General features: G+C 38.0%; 1 protein-coding gene across 1 annotated transcript in view; it reads left to right on the plus strand.

The window, feature by feature from the left end:
• Positions 1-22,631, plus strand: part of LOC126249783 (organic cation transporter protein-like) — a 405,395-nt gene that overhangs the window by 315,517 nt on the left and 67,247 nt on the right. The window lies entirely within an intron of this gene.

The raw sequence follows: 22,631 nt of genomic DNA on the forward strand, positions 1-22,631 counted from the left end.
CATTTGGACCATATTGTGGCTGGTATGCCCCAAGGACCTTATGTTTCAGGCCAAGTAAAAACAAAAGCAATATTTTCCTTTGTCTGTGCTCAGGAATGAATCATAATGTACAAATTCTATAGCCAAATCTCTACTGAAGAGAATACTTCACCTGTGGAGAAATTTGGTATTGGCCAATTCTGTTGCATATCACAAAATATTTCGGCCACATTTGGATTTCTTCCTTAAGTACTGCATAGTAATTTTTAGCACAAAATTTGTGTAACCATTGGTTTGTTATTAATTTATTCTTTTTCTCAGATCTTTTTCCTTTTGAGAGCCTGTCCTTGGACACCCTGTGTATGGATGTCCCTACGTCCCTTATGTTACTTGAAACATTGCAGCACTTACATCTTTTTTTTTTTTCCTTATGCTGTACTTCATTAGAAAAGTATTCTTCCTTTTAGCTTCTGTCTTGATGTTCCTTCTCCCTGACAAAGGTATCTTTAACTAAGCAATAATCAGGAGTTAATGTTGTTGTGTAAACCACTAATGCATTTATTGACTTTTGCTTTAACTTGCTGAGAGTGAATATCGAGTTTTGTGTTGTGTTGTATATTTATTGGTCATGTGAATCATACTTTGTACAGGGGTACACAGTGATACAGGATAAGCCAAATAATTGCAGTTAATCTTTAACAGAAGCTGTTGTATGATTAACAGTATATAGCAATATAAGCCTAACGCATGGGGAAACGGTCCACAAATATACAAACAAATTGTACGCATACACAGTTCATACTTTTACACTGGAGCACCAAAGAAACTGGCATAGGCATGCATATTCAAATGCAGAGATATGTAAACAAGCAGAACATGGCGCTGCAGTCAGCAATGCCTATATAAGAAAACAAGTGTCTGGCAGAGTAGTTAGATCAGTTACTGCTGGTACAATGTCAGGTTATCAAGATGTATGTGAGTTTGAACATGGTGTTATAATCAGCACATGAACAATGGGACACAGCAGCTCCGAGGTAGCAATGAAGTGGGGATATTTCCGTAAGACGACTTGACGAGTGTACTGTGAATATCAGGAATCCACTAAAACATCAGATTTCCAACATCGCTGTGGCCGGAAAAAGATTGTGCAAGAATGGGACCAATGATGACTGAAGAGAATCTTTCAACATGCTAGAAGCACAACCCTTCTGCAAATTGCTGCAGATTTCAGTGGTGGGCCATCAAAACGTGTCAGCATGCAAACCATTCAACAAAACATTATCGATATGGGCTTTTGGAACCAAAGGTCCATCATGTACCCTTGATGACCACACAGCACAAAGCTTTACGCTTCACCTGGGCATGTCAACACCAACTTTGGGCTGTTGATGACTGGAAACATGTTGCCTGGTCGGATGAGTCTCATTTCAAATTGTATCGAATGAATGGATGTGTACTGGTATGGAGACCACCTCATGAATTCGTGGACCCTGTATGTCAACAGCGGACTCTTCAAGCTGGTGGAGGCTCTGTAATGGAGTGGGGCATGTGTAGTTGGAGTGATATGAGACCCCTGATATGTCTAGATATGATTCTGACAGGTTACACTTACATAAGCATCCTGTCTGGTCACCTGCACCCATTCATGTCCATTGTGCAGTCCAACAAACTTGGGCAATTCCATCAGGACAATGCAACACCCCACACATCTAGTATTGCAACAGAGTGGCTCCAGGAACACTCTTCTTAGTTTAAACACATCTGCTGGCCACCAAACTCCCCAGACATGAACATGATTGAGCATATCAGGGATGGCTTGCAATGTGCTGTTCAGAAGAGATATCTCCATCCCCCTCATACTCTTACGGACTTATGGATTCATGGTGTCAGTTCCCACCTGAACCACTTCAGACATTAGTCAAGTCCCCGCCACGTCATGTTGCAGCACTTCTGTGTGCTCACGGGGTCCCTACACGATATTAGGTGGGTCTAGCAGTTTCTTTGGCTGTTCAGAGAGAGAGAGAGAGAGAGAGAGAGAGAGAGATTTGAAAGATCTCAGAATATTACTGATGGTTTTTTTTTTTGTCTAATGTGTTCAAAGCTTTATTTATGAAGTTGGTAACAGCTGTCTTGGTGGATTTACCGTTTTGGAAATTATGCTGTGTGGTGGAGAACTTGTTTTTTCCCTACCCAATGAAATCTGAGCCTTTTGTGAAAGATCCTTTCAATTATTTTAGAAAAAACAAAAACAGATAGTAGAGAAACTGGCCTATAATTCATTAAAACTGTTTTTTCATCTTTTTTGTATGATGGCTTCACTTAAGCTATTTTTACCTTTTCTAGGAAGATTCCCTCAGAAAGTGAGCTGTTGCGTATGTTTACCATGGTCCTAACTAGTAAAGGTGCACATTTTTAATTCTATGATCTGTTATGTTGTCAGTACCAAAGAAAGATTTTGATTTTAGCTCCACTATTGTTGTTAGCATTTCCCATTCATCTGTTGGGTATAGGAAGAGAGACTTGGTATTGGGGATAGTTTTAATCTGATTTGCAGTGGCACATGTTGAAAGTTTTGCTTCACTAGATTCTCAACTGCCTGCGTGAAATATAAATTAAAATTATTTGCTATCTGCTGAAGATCAGATATTACAGATGAGTTTTCTTTCTGTGTGAAGGAACTATTTGCCATTCTTTCTGCTTCTTTTACGACTTCAATTAAAATCTTTTTGTAATTCACAAAATAGGAATCTGATGTGGTGTGCTATCTAGATATTTCATGAAGGAATCTTTTTCTTCATAGATATTTTTATCCCCATTGAGATCCATTTTAATTTTCATATCCCTTTGTATGATTTTTTTTATGGAGTGGAAAGTAAAGTTCCAAATAATAGCTAAAACCTACTTAAGAATTTCTTGAAGTTATCAATAGTATTCTTACATTTATAGCTCTCTTCCCAAGTTTCTTTACTCAGTGAAACACTCATAGTCTTCCAACATCAGCTTCTGACAAAACTGTTTCAACAGGTTGTGCATGGCAAAGGCTGTATTTGTAACTACACAAATCTAAGTTTACAAAAACGGAGCATTTACCAACTTAAAAAAAAGTTCCTCAATTGTCTTCACATACCCTGTAAACTAACTCATTCCATATCATTTTTGTAAAGAAATCATTCGAATAATGTATGGAATAGGTAACTATCTATTATTAAACTTTACATGACTCACTAATACAGTAACTGTATTCTTCCGTAGCTGTAGCTGGGTGCACTCTCTCTTTGGTTTTGTGCATGATGCCTGTCTAGACACTTTTACTACTTGTTTGTAGACACAATTTTTAATTTTAAAATAAAACAGAAAAAGTGCAGAGTACATATACATGTTAGAGAAAGAAGTTATTTTGCCTAAGTGTGGACCTCAAAGTCTTCAAAGGGTGTAGATGGTAGAGTCTGTTTAATGCAGCAGACACTTAGGTATGCACCTTTTATCGGTGGAATTTGGACAAAGCTCACTAATAAATTTCTGGAAACTCAATTTTTTAAAATTAAGATAATATATTAAATAAAATACAATTCTAGTGAAAGCAGGTATTTCCTGAAGTGGAAAAATCAGGGCTGTTAGACCTTTACAATGAATTTTTGAAAGGATCACATTCTGAGATTTGAACCTTCTGGAAACCAACAGTTTTGAATAAAGATAACTTTTTAATTACAGAGTTTTCAGAAAAGATCAATTATTTTCTAGAAGGAAAAGAATGAGGGTTTCCAGATAAAGCATATCAGTCATAAAACAAATAGCTATTGATGGGGTCAAATAGCCAATTGCACATGGTTTTCACAAATTGTAAATTTTGAGTGTTTCATTAAATAAAATGATTGACCATAAACTCTTTATATTATTAACATCAATAGTGTGTAAAACATATAAAGTATACACTGAATAATAAGATTCCCAAAAAATTAGCTGGGGTAACAATTTGGATATTTCATATATGCATTGTATATGTGTTACATATGGAACACAGAGTAGTAATGAAAAAAATAGTATTCATATTATTATATGAAGTGGAGCTAACCCCCTCCCCCCCTCCCCCTCCCCCTCCACACACACACACACACACACACACACACACACACACACACACACACACACACACACACACACACTCTCTCTCTCTCTCTCTCTCTCTCTCTCTCTCTCTCTCTCTCTCTCTCTGCAAATCTGATTCCCAGTTGCCAGTAAAAATGCGACACACACTTTTGCTGTGTCATCTTTTAGAATACTTAAGCTTAAGGGCCATAATTATGAAAAAGTGAGCATCAGCAATTGGCAGGTGTTGTTGGTCAGGCCTTCTTATATGAGACAGGTCAGTGTTTAATGAGTCACAATAACAGGTGAAGGTTGAATGATGTCAGTATAATTTATGCTAATTTGATGAGGAAGTTCACAGACTGAACAGTGCCCACAGGCAGCATTGGAAACCCATTGCGTTCTTCTGACCTGCTGGTTTATTTTTACCTCTATCACACACAGCGATCTCCTGCAGTCAAAGGCATATATATTTTTGTCAATACTAGACTAAACTAGAATAAATTACAGAAGAATTGATAACATTTGTACAGTGACCAATTTTAGTAATGTTCTGTGATTGCCTCAGGCACTGAAATGGAAATGGTTAGCAGGAACCTACAATAGAAGGTACATGAAAGCAGTCTTTAACATTAGCTTAGGAGATAGCATTGATCCACAAGGAGGGAAAAGGACACTGCACCAGTTGCTGGCTTCATCTGGCAAAATGCAGCTCAAAGAATACACAAATGGTGTGAACTTTCAAGGATCTACTGCTAATTATTAAAAACTTCCATCTCTTTAGAGGTTGAAAATAGTTAATATACACACCACAGTAATGTTGTGTATTTTATTATATTCGCTGTAAAAAGCATCTTTGGTCCTGAGCTGCAATGTGTGTGCATCAGAAGCAGCGATGTATGGAATGACAGTAGGTTGTATTTTTCATTGGGTTATACAATAACTTAAATATTATTCATGTGATAATTTTAACTGAAAAATGTGGTAGAATTGATTATTTTGAATGACAAAGGCAATAGGGGGAAGGAGGTTGTGAGAAATGACAAGTGAACATTTACAGTAGGGAACTTCAGGTAACATACTGAACTTCAATTCATAACTAGTTTCACTTGTTATGTGAAACAGGTGGGGAGGAGTCTTAGCAGACATTAGAGCAAAGGAAGATGCATCAGAGTCATAGGAATGGCCTAAAGCTAGGCCAGGAGTAAAATCAAGCAGGAGTGAGGGTTTTTCAGTATTACGCCAGCCCTGGATTAATACAATCGCCAACTGCAAGCTGAGTCCAGAACCAGACTGAGGTGATCATGCTCCCTTGGCAGAACTACCAAAGCTGCATCCCCACCCACTCTCCTCCTCCTCCTCCTCCTCCTCCTCCTCCTCCCCCTCCCCTACTTCTCCTCCTCCCAGAAAAACTACCTTCCTTTAATTTTTTTCTATGCAGATTTAGGAAATTTTGTAATTTCTAAGGTAGGGTCAATAAAGATTAAGTGTTATTGAAAAATATTACTTAAATGAGACTATGGAAGTGACATAATCAGTAGATACAGTGTCTCTTCAGTTTATTGTGTTCTTTGTTGCTCCCTGTTCTTGCTTTGTTGACTAATATTTATGCATGTGACTTTTATATCTGTAAACAATAAAGTGAAGTTTATTACACTTTAATGCTAGATATACCAGGTGATCAAAAAGTCAGTATAAATTTGAAAACTGAATAAATCATGGAATAATGCAGATAGAAAGGTACAAATTGACACACATGCTTGGAATGACATGGGGTTTTATTAGAACCAAAAAATACACACGTTCAAAAAATGTCCAACAGATGGCACTTCATCTGAGCAGAATAGCAATAATTAGCATAACAAAGTAAGACAAAGCAAAGATGATGTTCTTTACAGGAAATGCTCAATATGTTCACCATCATTCCACAACAATAGCTGTAGTCGAGGAATAATGATGTGAACAGCATTGTAAAGCATGTCCGGAGTTATGGTGAGGCATTAGCATCAGATGTCTTTCAGCAACTCTAGAGATGTTGGGTGATCACGATACACTTGCGACTTCAGGTAACCCCAAAGCCAATAATCACACGGACAGAGGTCTGGGGATCTGGGATGCCAAGCATGACGAAAGTGGCAGCTGAGCACACGATCATCACCAAACGACGCGCGCAAGAGATCTTTCATGCTTCTAGCAATGTGGGGTGTTTTTTTTTTGTTCTAATAAAACCCCATGTCATTCCAAGCATGTGTGTAAATTTTTACCTCTCCATCTACATTATTCCATGGTTTATTAGGTTTTCAAATTTATACTGACTTTTTTACCACCCAGGAAGTGACATAATCAGTAGATACAGTTTCTCTTCAGTTTATTGTGTTCTTTGTTGCTACCTGTTCTTGCTTTGTTGACTAATATTTATGCATGTGACTTTTATATCTGTAAACAATAAAGTGAAGTTTATTACACTTTAATGCTAGATAGACCAGGTGATTAAAAAAAAAAAAAAAAAATATATATATATATATATATATATATATATATATATATATATATATATATATATATATATATATATATTAGATGATGTCCCTACATAATTGGTGACCCTGAAGAAGAAATTGCAGGCTATCTGCTATGATTCACATAGATACACACCATCATGAGTACTTAGAGTAACCTCCTGCAATTGACAGTACCATACAGGACATTAGAAGTGAGATCAAAGTTCTACAGTGCAGATCAACTGTGCTTAAACCACAGGGTTCTGCATCACATACTGATCCATCTTGGAACATCACAATTTCAACTGCGCTGGTTGTGACGTCAGACACAGTAATGCAACCACATAACAGAGCTTTGCTTAGCCGTACAGCAGTGTCATGTGTCATCAAACTTATTGTGAAGGTGCTCCCAGTCCTTTTATCCGCTCTGGTACCACTTGTGAAAGTAACAGACTTAGCATTTATCAGCTCTTGTGGACCTCTCGTGACATGTTTGCAAATTCAGGCCCTGCTGTTTACAGCAGATCAACTGGAAATTTGATTTGCAAAAATGGAGAAAAATTTTCACACTAATTCTATTGCCAGTTCCCAATATCTCATAAACAAGGAAGCTGCATCTGTGCCAGTCATATGGCCCTGATTCGCATTTTAATTGCACCATCACAAAACAGATATTCGCTAATGAAATTTAACATAAATAGTCCATCACAATTTGAGAAGAACAGTGATGTCCATACCCACAACACTAGGGAAAGATGACCTTTTAACCCATTATTAAAGCTGTCAGTGGCTCAAAAAGTAATTCAGTATAAAGCTAGAAAAAATTTTGATCATTTGCCGAGTAACATAAAATGTCTAACAGGTAGTAAAAAAGTTCTAAATCTAACTTAAAATCATTTCTTTTGGACAACTCCTTCTAATCAATTTGTAAATTTCTGTTTAAAAACTACTAAAAAATTGTGTGTTCACTTATGTTAACACTAGTAATGTATTCACATCTTGTAAACTGACTCACTTCACATCATTTTGATGAAAGAATCATTCAGATGATCTGTGGAATATACAAAACTAACTAATTACCTAACCAACAGGACCCTTGCTGCACAATGGAATCAGAACTGTAGTTTGTCATTTGCCTGTGGACATGGAAAACACATGTTGGCTTGTTGAATATACCGGGTGATCGAAAAGTCAGTATAAATTTGAAAACTGAATAAATCACGGAATAATGTAGATAGAGAGGTACAAACTGACACACATGCTTGGAATGACATGGGGTTTTATTAGAACCAAAAAAATACAAAGTTCAAAAAATGTCCGACAGATGGTGCTTCATCTGATCAGAATAGCAATAATTAGCATAACAAAGTAAGACAAAGCAAAGATGATGTTCTTTACAGTAAATGTTGAATATTTCCACCATCATTCCTCAACAATAGCTGTAGTCGAGGAATAATGTTGGGAACAGCACTGTAAAGCATGTACTGAGTTATGGTGAGGCATTGGCGTCGGATGTTGTCTTTCAGCATCCCTAGAGATGTCGGTCAATCACGATACACTTGCAACTTCAGGTAACCCCAAAGCCAATAATCCCATGGACTGAGGTCTGAGGACCTGGGAGGCCAAGCATGATGAAAGTGGCAGCTGAGCACACGATCATCACCAAACGACGCGCGCAAGAGATCTTTCACGCGTCTAGCAATATATTTTTTTTTCCTTTCTTTTCCTAATAAAACCCCATGTCATTCCAAGCATGTGTGTCAATTTTTACCTCTCCATCTACAATTTTCCATGGTTTATTAAGTTTTCAAATTTATACTGACTTTTTGATCACCTGGTATATTTAGTTTTACACAACAGAGCTACATATTGTAGTAAAATTGGAAGAACATAGACATGCTATACTTTAGATGTGTACTAAATTTATAGGCCCAAACACATCAGCAAAAAAAGGGGCAAAAACTATTTTTTTGTGCTAGAAGAGATGGAAGAAGTGTACATTTCAGTATTTAAAAATGTGCTTTCCAGGACTGGTTCCTTCACAAAGTCTGAGTGCAGCACAATGATACATGCATTCTGAGCTCTCAGAGCTATGGATTATGCATTCCAGTTGGCATGCTGCACAATAATGTGAGAAACTTAAGAGATGAGGATTATTTTAGTGTGGTCTGAGGCTGCTAAAAGTTGATTCTAGAGTCAAGTATGAGTGTGGTTTTGTGAGGTTCATCATATTGATGTAGTGGTATATTTGCGCTGGGCTACACTTTACACAGCCAACCAAAGAATGTAGCTTCCAAACCAGATTTTATTCAACTCCATTTTTGACACGAATCATGAAAGTAAAGCAATAAATCAGTTGCATGAACAGATGTGAAATTCTATAAGTGAAGAAAGTGTTAAAGATGCCATCAAAGTTGAACAAGCTCTTTTCTAAAGTGTATTCCCTGTTTCTATGATTTGAGATTATTGATACAGTATTGTTTTGATAACCAACAGGATTATCTTGGTCATTCTGACTCTTTTCCTGTTTCAAATTTTCGTGTTTTCAGTATCAATCTAACATTATGGGAGTATGACTAAATTATTTTTTAAAAATATGTTATAGTTTTATATTTCATAACTCATTGGCTGCTCTGTCTTGAACTACAAGAGGATATAATTTCAAATAGTTGAATCAAAAAGGTGGCATCTGTATTCACTTTAATGACATCAAAAGACATACTTTGCATATACTATTGAAATGTGCTTACTGTTTGGGTACCAGAGTAATACATTTCAAAACTTTTAAGTAGGTAACTATCAGTCTCCCGTTACGCAATAAGCTTTGTGTACTTCCTGGGAAATTTATTTCATGGGGGATGATTCTTTTTTCAGGCTCACCAAGTTATATAAAAAATGTGAGCTTTTAATCTTTCCTAAACATGGAAAAAATTCTGTGGACATCTTGTGCAGAGCTCTCATTTAAGGTGTTGCCAGTAATAAATTAAATTGAAGGCAAATGGTTTTTTATATGTAAATTCTAGTTTTACAGTTCATTTACTATTGTATCAAATACTCTGAAGCATTCGAGCTTGAACACTATATTTCTTGACCTCAGTTGACAAAAATCAGCAAAAATCAGAAGCCTTTGGTGAAGTAGCATACTTGCTTCAGCAGACACTAATCAACCTTTGATATCCTACAATACCAAAGCAAAGTAGCAGCTAAAACTCCAATACTGAATGTGAGCTAACTGTGTAGGCAGCAGCTGTATGAACCAAGTGCACTGTGGAGATGCAATCCAGTTGACACCTCTTCGATAGCAGTTATTTATTTATAATGCTACTTGGACAAAACGACGCTGTGACAACAGTTTGCATTTTCAGTCTCAGGCTGAGGGAGAGGCTTCTCACGGGCAGAAGATAGGAATGTGGGGGTGTAGGAGAACTTGCTTACCTCTTTGAATTAACTCTTACACCTTCTTTCTTTTCCAGTCTACACATTTGGAGGGGCCCTATTTTGCCATGGCCTTAGCATGGTCCTGGTTGTGTTGGCAAACAGTTGAGTGAATTCCTATTGATTGCAGAAAAATTCAGATCTATTTTCCATCAATGCAGTTGGGAGATGAAATACACCAATCACGACCTATGTCTGAGTAGGATTGGGAAGGAGTCTAGTTGAGCTTTGTGTAGGAAGTGTGAGAGGGATCATAATCACATCAGGCAAAATTCCAGTTATCATTGGAGTCAGAGATGCATATTTTACATTATAGTCAGGACACAGGTGGACTGTCTTTAAAGACATTACAACAAATTAGCTGATGAAATATCTAAGAGGATTTGCAAAAAAGATAACTAGTTTATCTCGTAATAACATTTATAAGGTTTAGAAACATGGTAATTGGCTCTTTCTATTTTCAAAAAGTCTGCATAGTTTTCAAAAGATGGTGCTGTCCATCTGAAAACTGCACCTATACTCAAACTAAAATTAACTGTGTGACTATAGCTTAACTCCAGTGAAAGAAGTATGGAAAAAGAATGAGTTGCAACCTGTGTAAAAGTTAAACATGAAGTGGACAATATTTAAATAAGCAGCTCTTGTGATGAACAGTACCTTAAAGAAAGTTCTGGCAAGTTGTTACTGATGAATGAACTTCTTATAATTGTAAAGTGTTAATATCCATACCAGAAATTCTCCATTACCGGTGTATAGAAGAAATATAAATGTATAATACGTAGTGAAGCCTTCAGTGTCAACATCTTAGTGTATGTTGTTTGGCTACTGCAGTCTGATTTCAATACTTGTAAGAGTCACTATCATGAATATGATAAGTGGTATAATTATAAAGGTCTATAAAGAGAAAGACATTAATATAAAGTTATGTATGTTTAGTAAGAAAATTATGTCAGTGTGTGAAAATAGTTTCTTGAAAATAAAAGTTTACAAATTTTATTGGAAAACAAATAAAAGGGTCATGGATAACAAAAGGATTAAAGTATCGCCTAAATGGAATGAGTAAATTTGCATACTTGCCTTAGCATGCACAAATCCTCTGTTATTTGCATTTTGTAAAATTAAATGCAGCATATTAATAAAATTTATCAGAACTTTAAGAGGAATTCACATCATAACAGAGTAATGCTAATATAATTAAAACTATTTGAAGTATAGGGAAATTTGACACATGGCAGCCAGCTAGTACATAAGATAGTGTGACACATAAAATGAATGGCTGTACAATGATAATTCACACATTACAAATGCCTTGAGTAAACATTTACTAAATGTAGCAGTAACAAAACATTACAATCATTTAAGTACAAAGTCCTTTCACAAAAATTTTATTCACCAAAAAAATGTGGTCACATCTTGCACTGAAAGTGATGTAATTATTAAAAAATGTTGAAACTTCAACGCATCCTTAGTGATATTTGTAACGTATCACTAGCATTTGTTTTCCTACATAGATTAAAATACATCTTCACAAAACATCTTTACAATAAAGGAGACAAGATAAATATAAATAATTATCATACAGTAGTCTTACCCACATTTCTTTCCAAAATATTTGAAGAAGTGTTCTAAAAAAGAATAGTATCACATTTAAGTAGAAATGATTTACTTAGTTCATCACAATTCTTGATGTAGAAGGGTTGTCCAACTAATGATGTAATTTTTATTTTTACTCAATAGTAGCAAGTATTTATTTGATCTGTCAAAAGCAATTACTGAGCTTAAATATTCTTTCTATGAAGTTTTAATAGTCGGGAAGTAATTGTTGTACAGCCAACAGGATTGAGGGTTGAATCATTGTTATCAAAAAGTATCTATAATATGATGATGAGTAATCAAGGAATTCAGGGAGGGTAGAAAACCTTAGTGTCTGGGGAGAAACCTTGGGTGAATACCTGAAGTATACGAAAGACATTTTGAAATGACACATGTTCCAAAGGATTGTCATTTAATTTCTATAAGCGCGCGCGCACACACACACACACACACACACACACACACCAGAGGGGGAAAACAGGTTTGTTGGCTCGGAATTTGGCACAGAGGGGACACACGTATACTGACTGGGAATGTGATAAACAGGTGCCAGAGCCAGTTGAAAGCACTACAATATGAAGCTGATGTGGATTGGGAGGAGGTGACAAGACAGAGGAAGGGGAAACTATTGTGTGGAATGTGGGGGGACAGTGGGTAAGTGGAGATTGAGGCCAGGAGGGTTACAGGAGTGAATGATGTATTGCAGGAATAACTTCTGTCTCTGTAGTTCAGAAAAGCTAGTGATAGATGGAGTGAGAGGGATGGCTTGGGTTGTGAAGCAGCCATTTACATTAGACTATTATGCTCAGCTGCATGTTGCGCCTCTGTTCTTTTCCACAGTTTGACAGTGGCCATTTGTTCTGGTGGACAGCTAGTTGCTCATCATACCAACATAAAGACCTGTTCAGTAGCTGCAGCAGAACTGGTATATGGCATGACTGCTGTCACAAGTAGCCCTGACTCTAGATAATAATAAAAGCCATGGCAAAGCATATAGTTCAGCTGTTCCAGTCCACAGAGATGAGGGTAGTGTTCATCCATAGCTGATCTTGAGGATATTGGGAAAACTATAAGCATATGATAATATGGCACAGGAAGGAAATCTGTTTGCAGACTGTTTGGCAGGGGGTGGGGGAGTAATGCCTGTCTGTGATGGCCCTCATGAGAGCTTCACCATAGTGGACAGGAGAGTTCTCATCACTGCAGTTATGCCATCTACAGGAGCTCAGTCTGTATGAGAGATAATTTTTGGTGTGGAGGGGATGACAAATGTCAAAATGCAGGTACTGTAGTTGTTAAGTGGATTTAATATGGCAGAGGTGTGGATAGTGACATCAGAGGGGTGAAGGTCGACATCCATGAAACTTGCATGTTGCTTTGAGCAGGACCAGCTCAAGTGGATGAGAAAGAGGAGTGGAGGGTGTCTTGACCCTGAGTCTATATCATGAAGATAAGATCACTGATTGTGAATCAAACAAGGGATTTCATGTTTTAGGTGGTGAGGAGGATTTCCACTGGATGCCTCATAAAAAGTGTGGTGTAGAAGGGTGCCTTATGGGTGCCCATGGCTGTACCACATGTTTGTTTCTATGCCTTCCCTTCAAAGGAAATGTAGTTACAAGGCAGGATGTACGTGTGATGGACCCATCAGGGAGAGGGAGGTCAGCACTCAGGGAGGCAGTACATTGCACTGAGGAGGACCAAGTTAAATGGATAGGAGAGGTGGTGTTGAGGTTGTGAAGGAATGATGATCAAGTGTCTTGAAGATAACACTAATGAGCCTGAACTAGATAGGGGTTTTGGGAGGCTATGTAGGATTCCCCTAGATGATGCATAAATAGGTTTTGCCAGATCTCCATTAAGTACCAAACCTTCATAAGTGTTTCTCAGTTTTGCCACGAGTCCATCAAAAGTGGTGATGTAAAACACAACTAGTCGTTCCTTCCCACTCAAATCTGCAAAAGTTAACCCTTTCCTGAATTACCTTAGTGAACTGGCACATTAGGACCTCCTCCTGCCTGTTTTCCATAGACATCTTAAAGCAGTTCTTGTAGCACATTGGATCCATTTGGAGATGCAAGCAGGCAATCTGTGTCACTATAATTTGGGAGTGCAGTTGACTAGTCTATCTGAAACGAATCCCATGATGCCATTATGGTGTATTTATTAATGAACAGTGTAAAATAGTTTATAATTAAATAGTTGAAACAGTTAGTCACAAAAATTACTAAAAACAAAGAGCATGATCAATAAAACTACTACAGAGAACAGACTTGGATTATAGCCTGTTGGCGACTGATGGGCTTGGTGCACAGTAGAAATCACATACACGCTTTGTAGATATTATTATGTGATCAGTAGCCAAATAATTATAATTTGTTTTCAGATTTAATGGGTTTACTGCATAGTAGTATCAAAGCTTTAATGACACCTGGGCTGTTCCTAGAACTTACTCTGCCAAAGGTTGACTCTAATAATTATTGACATAATGTTTTAGATTTGCAACATCTGAGCAGTGGTGAGTCCCCAACATATGGATTGCCAGGAAAGCTTAATTTTTGTGGCTCATTTTTATCTCCTTATTCCACTGACTCACCACTATGCCATATGGTACCCTGTTACTGGTGCCTGCATGGGAAACAGCTTCTCCCTCAGTGCTGTTGAATTCTGCTATCTGCAGTGTCCTAATAAAGTGTAAAATTTAGAAAATAAACTGCTGTCCAGAGTTTATCAAGCCATATCCTTCTCATTTTCCGTTAAATTATCCTTCCTATGTTCCTGACCTTCTGTAGAGCTTGCTAGTGGGTACAAGTTGCCAATATTATCTGCTGGACCTGTAGCTTCTTGAGTCATATTCTGCTCTCCACTTTATACTAAATCACCCCTGTACATAGGCTGCAATGCTTTTTGCCACTGTCTTTCTTCTCACAAAAGATGTCTTCTTGATTATTATTCATAATATTTCACTCACAAAATGTTGGTAATCATGGATGCAATTTAAACATTTCCTAATGTAAACTTATCATGTTTCATGAAAAACTTTTAACACTGTGATGTGCACAATTCTAATTTGATGTTGCTACACACCAACTACAGATTACAGTCACATCTAATTCACTGTTTACTTCTGATTCTCTTTGACACACTCCATGTCGAATTAATCACAAAAATTACTAAAAATAGAAAGCATGGTCAAGACCACTAGTACAGAGAACAGGCTCAAATTACAATTTACTACCAACTGATGAGATTGGTGTATTGTAGATATCTCATGAATACTTCACCTCAAAGGAGAAGTGGTTGTGTGGTGAGATAGAGTTTGTTACATATATGGGGAATTAGTGGCTTTGGAAGAGGTGTTGTTCAATAGTGGCAAGGCCATGGGCATGATGGATGTTGGTGTATATAGAGGTGGCATCAATAGTGATGAGTGTGGATGCAGGAGGAAAAGGGCTGGGGTAGTGGACAGTTAGCAGAGGAAGTGGTTAATATCTATGTGAGAGGCTAGGTTTTGGACAATTGGTTGGAGTGCTTGGTGAACAAGAGTGGAAATTCTGTCAGTAGGAGCAACAATAACCAGCTACAGTGAGGTTTCCAGAATTATTCAGTTTATGGACCTTGGGGAGCAGGTAGAAAATGGGTTTCTAGTGTGTCATTGGAGGGCCTGAGATTCATGGGAGAGGTTGTGGGAAGGATCTAAGGACTTTGGTGGTTGTCCGAGTTCTGATATGGTATCACTGTAGCAAAGTCAGTTGGTGGAATTCTTCTGTCAGGTAGTCACTGCCCTTCATCATGACAGTGGTGGGCTCTTTGTCTGTAGGGAAGATGATTACATCAGGATCTTTTTTGAGATAGTGAATGGCTGTCCTTTCTTCTGCTGAGAAGTTAGTGTTGTTAGAAAGCAAACTAGGGAAGGATGGTGAGACCAAGTTGGAGGTAGGGAATTCCTGGAGGGTGAACAAATTATGGTTAGGTCAGGAGGGGAAAAATCATGGTTGGATGGTGGTATGAACTGGGAGAGATAAGGTTTAATGTTGAGATAAGGTTGACTTCAATTGGAATGATTGGTGGCAAAGAAGTGTTTCCACTGTGTAGATTGGGAGGAGGGGAATAGTTCCTTGACAAGTCCAACATGGTTAAAGTTGGCTGTGGGGCTGAAGTTGAGGCCTTTGGATAGGAGTGAAACTTCTGATGGATTGAGGTTTTTGATTGAAAGATTAACAGTGTTTTGGATTCCTTTGAGTTCTGAGCTTCATGGAGTGTTGGGAGGAAGTTTTGGATGATGTTGAAATTGAATAGGTCAGCTATGCAGGGTCTGGGGGCTATGAGTGTTTCACAAGGAGGTTCACTGTGTGTACAGTAGTGTTCATGGGTAATGGTGCTCCAAGGTGGGACAGGATGTAAACAGGTTGGACAATTTATGGAGATGTTGTCTGGAATGATCTTCCAGGTGTTGGAGGACAATGGTTTCAATTTTGGTGATGTGTTGTGTGTGTGTAATATTACACAGTAGCAATATCTTTAGGAGGGACCAGAGATGGTTCTGGGATGCTTGTTCCATGCAGATGTGTTTCTGTAATACCCAGCTAGTGATGGATAGGGTCTGGTGGAATCTGAAGATATCAAAACAAATCCTGACCTAATCATCCTCTCTGCAGAAAAGGATCCAACACTCTCATGATGAACTGCAGTCACTACCTGACAGAAGACTTCTCCCAACTGACTGCTCCACATAAAAGCTCAGCCGTAGTGATCCCATCCGATGAGACCAATATAACCTCTAATCCCTAATGAAGTCATTAGGCTCATCCCAGAGCCTCTCCCCTGAGGCCATTTCCCTCTTCATCCCAACAACATGCCACACACCCACATGCTTCCCAAAAGTCACAAAACCAACAATCCTGGATGCCCCATTGAAGCTGGTTAGTGTGCTCCTGTTGAAAGAATTTGCACTCCTCTTGACCAACAGCTCTAACCAGTTTCCCCAAAACCTAGGCTCTCACATTAAAGGTACTGACCAGTCTCTTCACCAACTCTTCAACATCTCCTCCCCTGTACCTCTTGGATTCCTACTCATTACTGTTGATGCACTTCTATACACAAACATCTCTCATGCCCATGGCCTTGCTTCTATGAAATACTACCTCTCCCAAACTCCCTCATCTCTTCCAAAGTCCCTCAGACTCCAGACTCACTGCCTAATTCCTCATGCACCTTACCGACTATATTCTGACATTCTACTATTCCTCCTTTGATGGGAGGGTATCTAAACAAAAACATGGTACATTGATGGACACCCACATGACACCCTCCTATGTCAGCCTTTTTATGGGTCATTGAGCGGAAACCTTCCCAGCCTCTCAAACCCCAAATGTCTTGTCTGATTCATATTTATTGATATAATCTTCGTGATCAGGACTCAGAGTCAAGACACCCTCTATCCCCACCTCTGCCCATATTAAATGCAGATGTGGTTGTAATGATGACACAGTACCTACTTTTAGAAACCTGTCATATGTTTCACACCAAAAAAATTGCTCCCATACGGTTTGATAACCCAGAGATGGCGTGCACCCCCACCCTAAAAAAAAAAAAAAAAATCTAGTCTGCAACCAGATTTCCCATGCCATATCCTCACACACCTCCAATCTTCCAGCCATCATCAAGAATCAGTTACAAAAGAGTGCCCCATCATCACACAATATCGTACTGGATTGGAACAATTGAACAATATCCTCTGCCAGGGATTTGCCTATCTATCATTATGCCTGGAAATGTGGGACGTCCTACCCAAGATCCTTCACACCATTCCTAAATTAGTATTCTGTTGTTCACCCAGACTAGACAACATCCTGGTCCATCCCTATGCCATTCCCAATGTCCTGCCACATGATTATATACCTGTAGAAGACCCCGTGTAAGACCTTCCCAATGCACCCACCCAGCACTTCCTGCTCCAGTCCTGTCACATGCTTACTGTACCCCATCACTGTTTGCGACATCTGTGAAAGCAGCCATGTCATACACTAGCTCTGATGCAAATTATGCATGGCTTTTTATGTTTGTACAACAACCAACCAATCGTTCACCAGAATGAATGGCCAGCACTTAGCTGCAGACAAGAACAAAGTTGACCATTGTGGCTAGATGTCTTCTTATTCTCTATTAAGTGTACTTTCATTCTTGACAGTCAAAATGATACAAACTTGCTGCAGTTTCAAAGTTGATGATATGTAAAGGGTGCAACTCACCTACATCTACGTCCATACTCCGCAAGCCACTGTATGGTGCATGTCAGAGGGTCCCTTGTACCTCTACTAGTCATTTCCTCTCCTGTTCCACTTGCAAATAGAGCAAAGGAAAAGTGATTGTCTATATACCTACATATGAGCCCAAATTTTTCATATCTTATCTTCATGGTCATTATGTGAAATGTATGTTTGTAGCACTAGAATTGTTCTGCTGTTAGCTTCAAATACTGGTTCTCTAAATTTTCTTACTAGTGTTCCTCAAAAAGAATGTTGTCTTCCCTCTAGGATTCCCATTTGGGTTCCCAAAGCTTCTCTGTAAAATTTGCATGTTGTTCAAACCTAATGGTCACAAATCTAGCAGCCTGCCTCTGAACTGCATCTATGTTTTCTTTTAATCTGGCCTTGCATAGATCCGAGACGCCTAAGCAGTAGTCAGTAGGTCACACTACCATCATATATGTGGTCTCCTTTACAGATGAACCGCACTTACCCAAAATTCTCCCAGAAAACCAATGTCAACCATTCGCCTTCCCTATCACAATCCTAACATGCTCGTTCCATTTCATATCACTTCACAACATTACCCACAGATATTTGAAGGGTGTGACTGTGTGAATCAGGACACTACTAATGCTATATCCAAATATTATGGGTTTGTTTTTCCTACTCTGTCTTCCTACAGCCACTGTACTGTGATACCTTCCCATGCACCACAGCATCATCAGCTGCCCATCCCTCTGCCAGATAATTTATGTATATAGAAAATAATAGCAGTCCTATTACACTTCCCTGAATCCCTCCTGACAATACCCTTACCTCCAAAGAACACTCACTGTTGAGGCCAACATACTGGGTTCTATTACTTAAGAAGTCTTAGAGCAACTCACATATCTGGTAACCTGTTCTGTATGCTGGTACCACTGTTACGTCTGGAGTGGGACACTGTGTCAAATTCTTTCTGGAAAGCTAGAGATAAGGAATCTACCTATTGCCCTTCATTCATAGTTCACAGAATATCATATGAGAAAAGAGCAAGCAGAGTTTTGCATGAGTGGTGCTTTCTAAAACCATGCTGATTCATGGACTGAAACTTTCAGTCTGAAGGACATTTTTCATATTCGAACTCGGAATATGTTCAAGAATTCTTCAGCAAACTGATGTTAAGGTTATTAATCTGTAATTTTGTGGGTCCATTCCTTTACCCGTGCCTTTTTTCAGTCGCTGTGCAAGAGATGAAGAATAAATGAAAACTAAGTAAGGGGCCAATGTCATAGAGTACACTGTGTAAAACTGAACTGGGATTCCATCTGAACCTGGCAACTTACTTGTTTTCAACTATTCCAGTGGTTTTTATATGCCAGGGATGCCTACTACTGTGCTGTCCATTCGGTAGCCTGTGTGATTGTCAAATGATTTCTTGAATGGTTTCTCAAGTGTTGAAATTTAAAACTTAAACATTTGTTTTACTGTCTTCAACTGCCATGCCAGACTGGTCAAGGAGTGATGGGATGGAAGCCATACACCTGCTTAGCAATTTTACATAGTATCAGAATTTTCTCAGCCAGATATTTTGCTAAGGTTTGATGGTGGTAGTTATTGTATGCTTTGGCATAAATCTTTCCTCAGATTCACATATCTCCACTAAACTTTGCATTTTGTCATTTGCACATTCTCTTTTGAACTGACAGTTCAACAATCTTTGCTTCCTCAGTATATTCTGAATTTCATGTTCCCATCCTTAATCCACTTACTAGGCACATAGTTTGCCAGACCATGATTTGCAATTTGTTTAAACTTTGCTTATGATTCTTTCACATCCATCTTACTGGAACTAACCAATGTCAGTTCACTGTCTAAGTGAGTTGCTAAGAATTATGTAACTGCTCTTTCTTGCAGAAATAATCTCCTAACCTGACTGATTCATGAAATTTTGTAGTCATGGGGTTGATGTACTGACATCATGATCACTAATCTCCCTCCCTACACTGATACTATCGATAAGGCCTGCCCTATTTGTAGCTATAGGGTCTAAAATATTTTCATTGCATGTGGGCTGCTGAACTAACTGCTCGAGACAGTTTTCAGAAAATGTGTTTAAAAGCAATTTACAAGACTGCCTGCCTGTACTATCCGTGGTGAGTCCATAGATGTCCCAATCTACATTTTGTAGGTTAGTTACCTCCTACTAGTAGACTTTCTTTGAATGACCCTAGAACTGTCACAGAAAAATGGGGTGGCCACTAAAAAATCCAACAATTAACTTGATTTCACCTGGACCTGTTGTAAGCAATCAGAAAATTTTGCTGTCGCACTCAACTTTGACCTCAATAGAGACAATACTTTTGTCAACTGTAATGAACAGTACACCTCCTATGACATCTAATCTGTCTTTCTGGTATACATTCCATAACTCACTAAATATCTCAGAGCTTTGTACTTCAGGTTTCAGCTATCTCTCAATCTCAAGATCAATCTGAGTATGATAACTTCCCTGGAGGGCAGTAAATTGGGAACTTCGTTATAATTACTTCAGCAATTCACTATTAAAATTTTGACACGAAGTGTCTACTCTCAACATGGTCTGACTTCCCTTTCTGCACATTGACTGGTGAGTGTTCATCACAGTACCTCAAACCTCTGCCTAACTTTAAAAAACCACCTGATCTGTCAAGGGCAGTCCTACAAATCTGCACCCAGTAATGCTGGTCTAAAAATCTGTAGCCAAGACTGTCACAGAGTCAATGAAGCCTTTAGCTGAGACACTCCACTTGACTCCAAATCACAGAACCCCAGTCAGCCGTGGAAAAAAAAAATTTGTAAATTTGGAGCTCTGCTCACACCCGTGTGTGAGACCATCATCCTCAGGTGCTTATTGTGTGTTTTGCTTGGATCTAAAGTTCATTCGGCATGCTACATGGCTTATGTAATAGATATGCCTTTATACTTTTAATTGCATTTTTATTCATTGACATAGGTGGTCCTTCACAAAACCTCTGATCAACTGTGCTCTCTGGAGAGCCAACTTCTGCTGTTGAAAAATTATCTTCTGTTACTTTCTCTGTAATGTAATTCATACAAAAACTATTATTGCCTGCAAAAAGTACCAATTCTGCTTGTTGAATGTTAAGTGGAAGACCATTCACTTACATAAGGAATGGCAGTGGACCCCAGATTGGACACTGTTGGACTCACTTTGTGATTTCTCCCAAGTCTCTAAAATTTTCTATCTTTCAAACATTGTTGAAATTATTCAGCACAGCTTTTTTTATTCCATTTTTTAAGTATGATTCAAACCAGTTGTGTGTAAAACCATCAATTACATAAAATGTAAATTTTCATAAGAGTGTAGCATGATCTACATAACCAAATGCCTTGAAAAGATCAAAAGAACTTTAAGTGGTGATATATTATTATTTAAGGCTTGTACTATTTGATGAGTAAATTTATAACTAGCATTCTCAGTTGAGCAACCATTCTGGAATTTGAAATATGATATGATAAGTAAATAGTTTCCACTTAAGTGTGTGACTTCTTGTTATTACTATAATTATTTCAGTCCATCTTGTTACCTTTCTTATGAAGTGGTTTAACATTTGTGTTTTTTAACCTGTCTGGAAAAATTCCCTGTGCCAGTGATGCATTCCATATATCATTAACGACATTACTTATTAAGTTGAAATAACTTTTCAGAATTATGTTAGACATTCCATCATCCCCACATGATATTTGTTTTTTATAATTTTTATAACTGTATTAATTTCAGTGAAGGATGTTGATGCTACATGTTGAGCTTAAGGCTTAGTTGAATGACATTTTTAATATATTCTCTTGCCTCATCAACTGATAAATTTAATCTATTTTCACTGCTACATTTAAAAAGGGATTGTTAAAAGTACTTCCAGCTTGTGAATTATTAGTCACAACATTGTCATTTACTTAAATTATTACAGTATCTTGGGCAGTGACTGGCTGTCCTGTTTCCCATCTGACAATATCCCATGCAGTTTTAATCTTAACTGCATTATTATGTCGGGACATGCATACTTCAGGAGACTTTCCATGAAATACAACAGTATTTTTTTTGTAGTATGAATGTAATGTCAGATCTTGACTTACTCTGCTCTTTATGTATATTTCCCTCTTCCTCTTACATAAGATTTTAATACCCTCAGTTATCCATGACTTGCTTTTTTAATGGATTTTCTGGGTAACTCTTTAGGAAAGCTACTTTCAAATACATACACACATTCACTCTGGAATAAAAATTGAATTTGATATTAGCATCTCTTTCTATATATACCTCACCCAATACAACTCTTTTAACTGAGACACAGTTATTCCTAAACCTGTCTCAGACTTCTCAGTATCTGTTAGGTAGTAAGGCAAATTTTCTCCCTGGCACTATCCGGCTCAGCCTTAAGAGTCCTAACTCAGTTCCACACCAAATCATGAAAAAAAATTAGCAATGCATGCATAAAACAAGAATACTGTTTATTGCAGTTATACTCCTCTGCACACTTTCATCACAGTCTGTTACGGAGTAACTCGTCATTTGGCACGATAAGACACCCATTACTTATGATCCTGAGGCTTGTTAGGTTGTATTTATTTGTGTCATGTCATACCATAGCTTCAAACCATTTCTCTTAATTGAATATCAGTTCTGCACCTTTGAAAATGTCTTGCTACTCAAAACAAGAGACAACTCTGATTGTCACTGTTGCAGCATACATTTTAAGCCCACTGTTAAAGAGCAGTTGACAACTCATGTACTTAGTTATTTTTA

Source organism: Schistocerca nitens, chromosome 3 (genome assembly GCF_023898315.1).
Source record: "Schistocerca nitens isolate TAMUIC-IGC-003100 chromosome 3, iqSchNite1.1, whole genome shotgun sequence".
NCBI classification, from domain to species: domain Eukaryota; kingdom Metazoa; phylum Arthropoda; class Insecta; order Orthoptera; family Acrididae; genus Schistocerca; species Schistocerca nitens.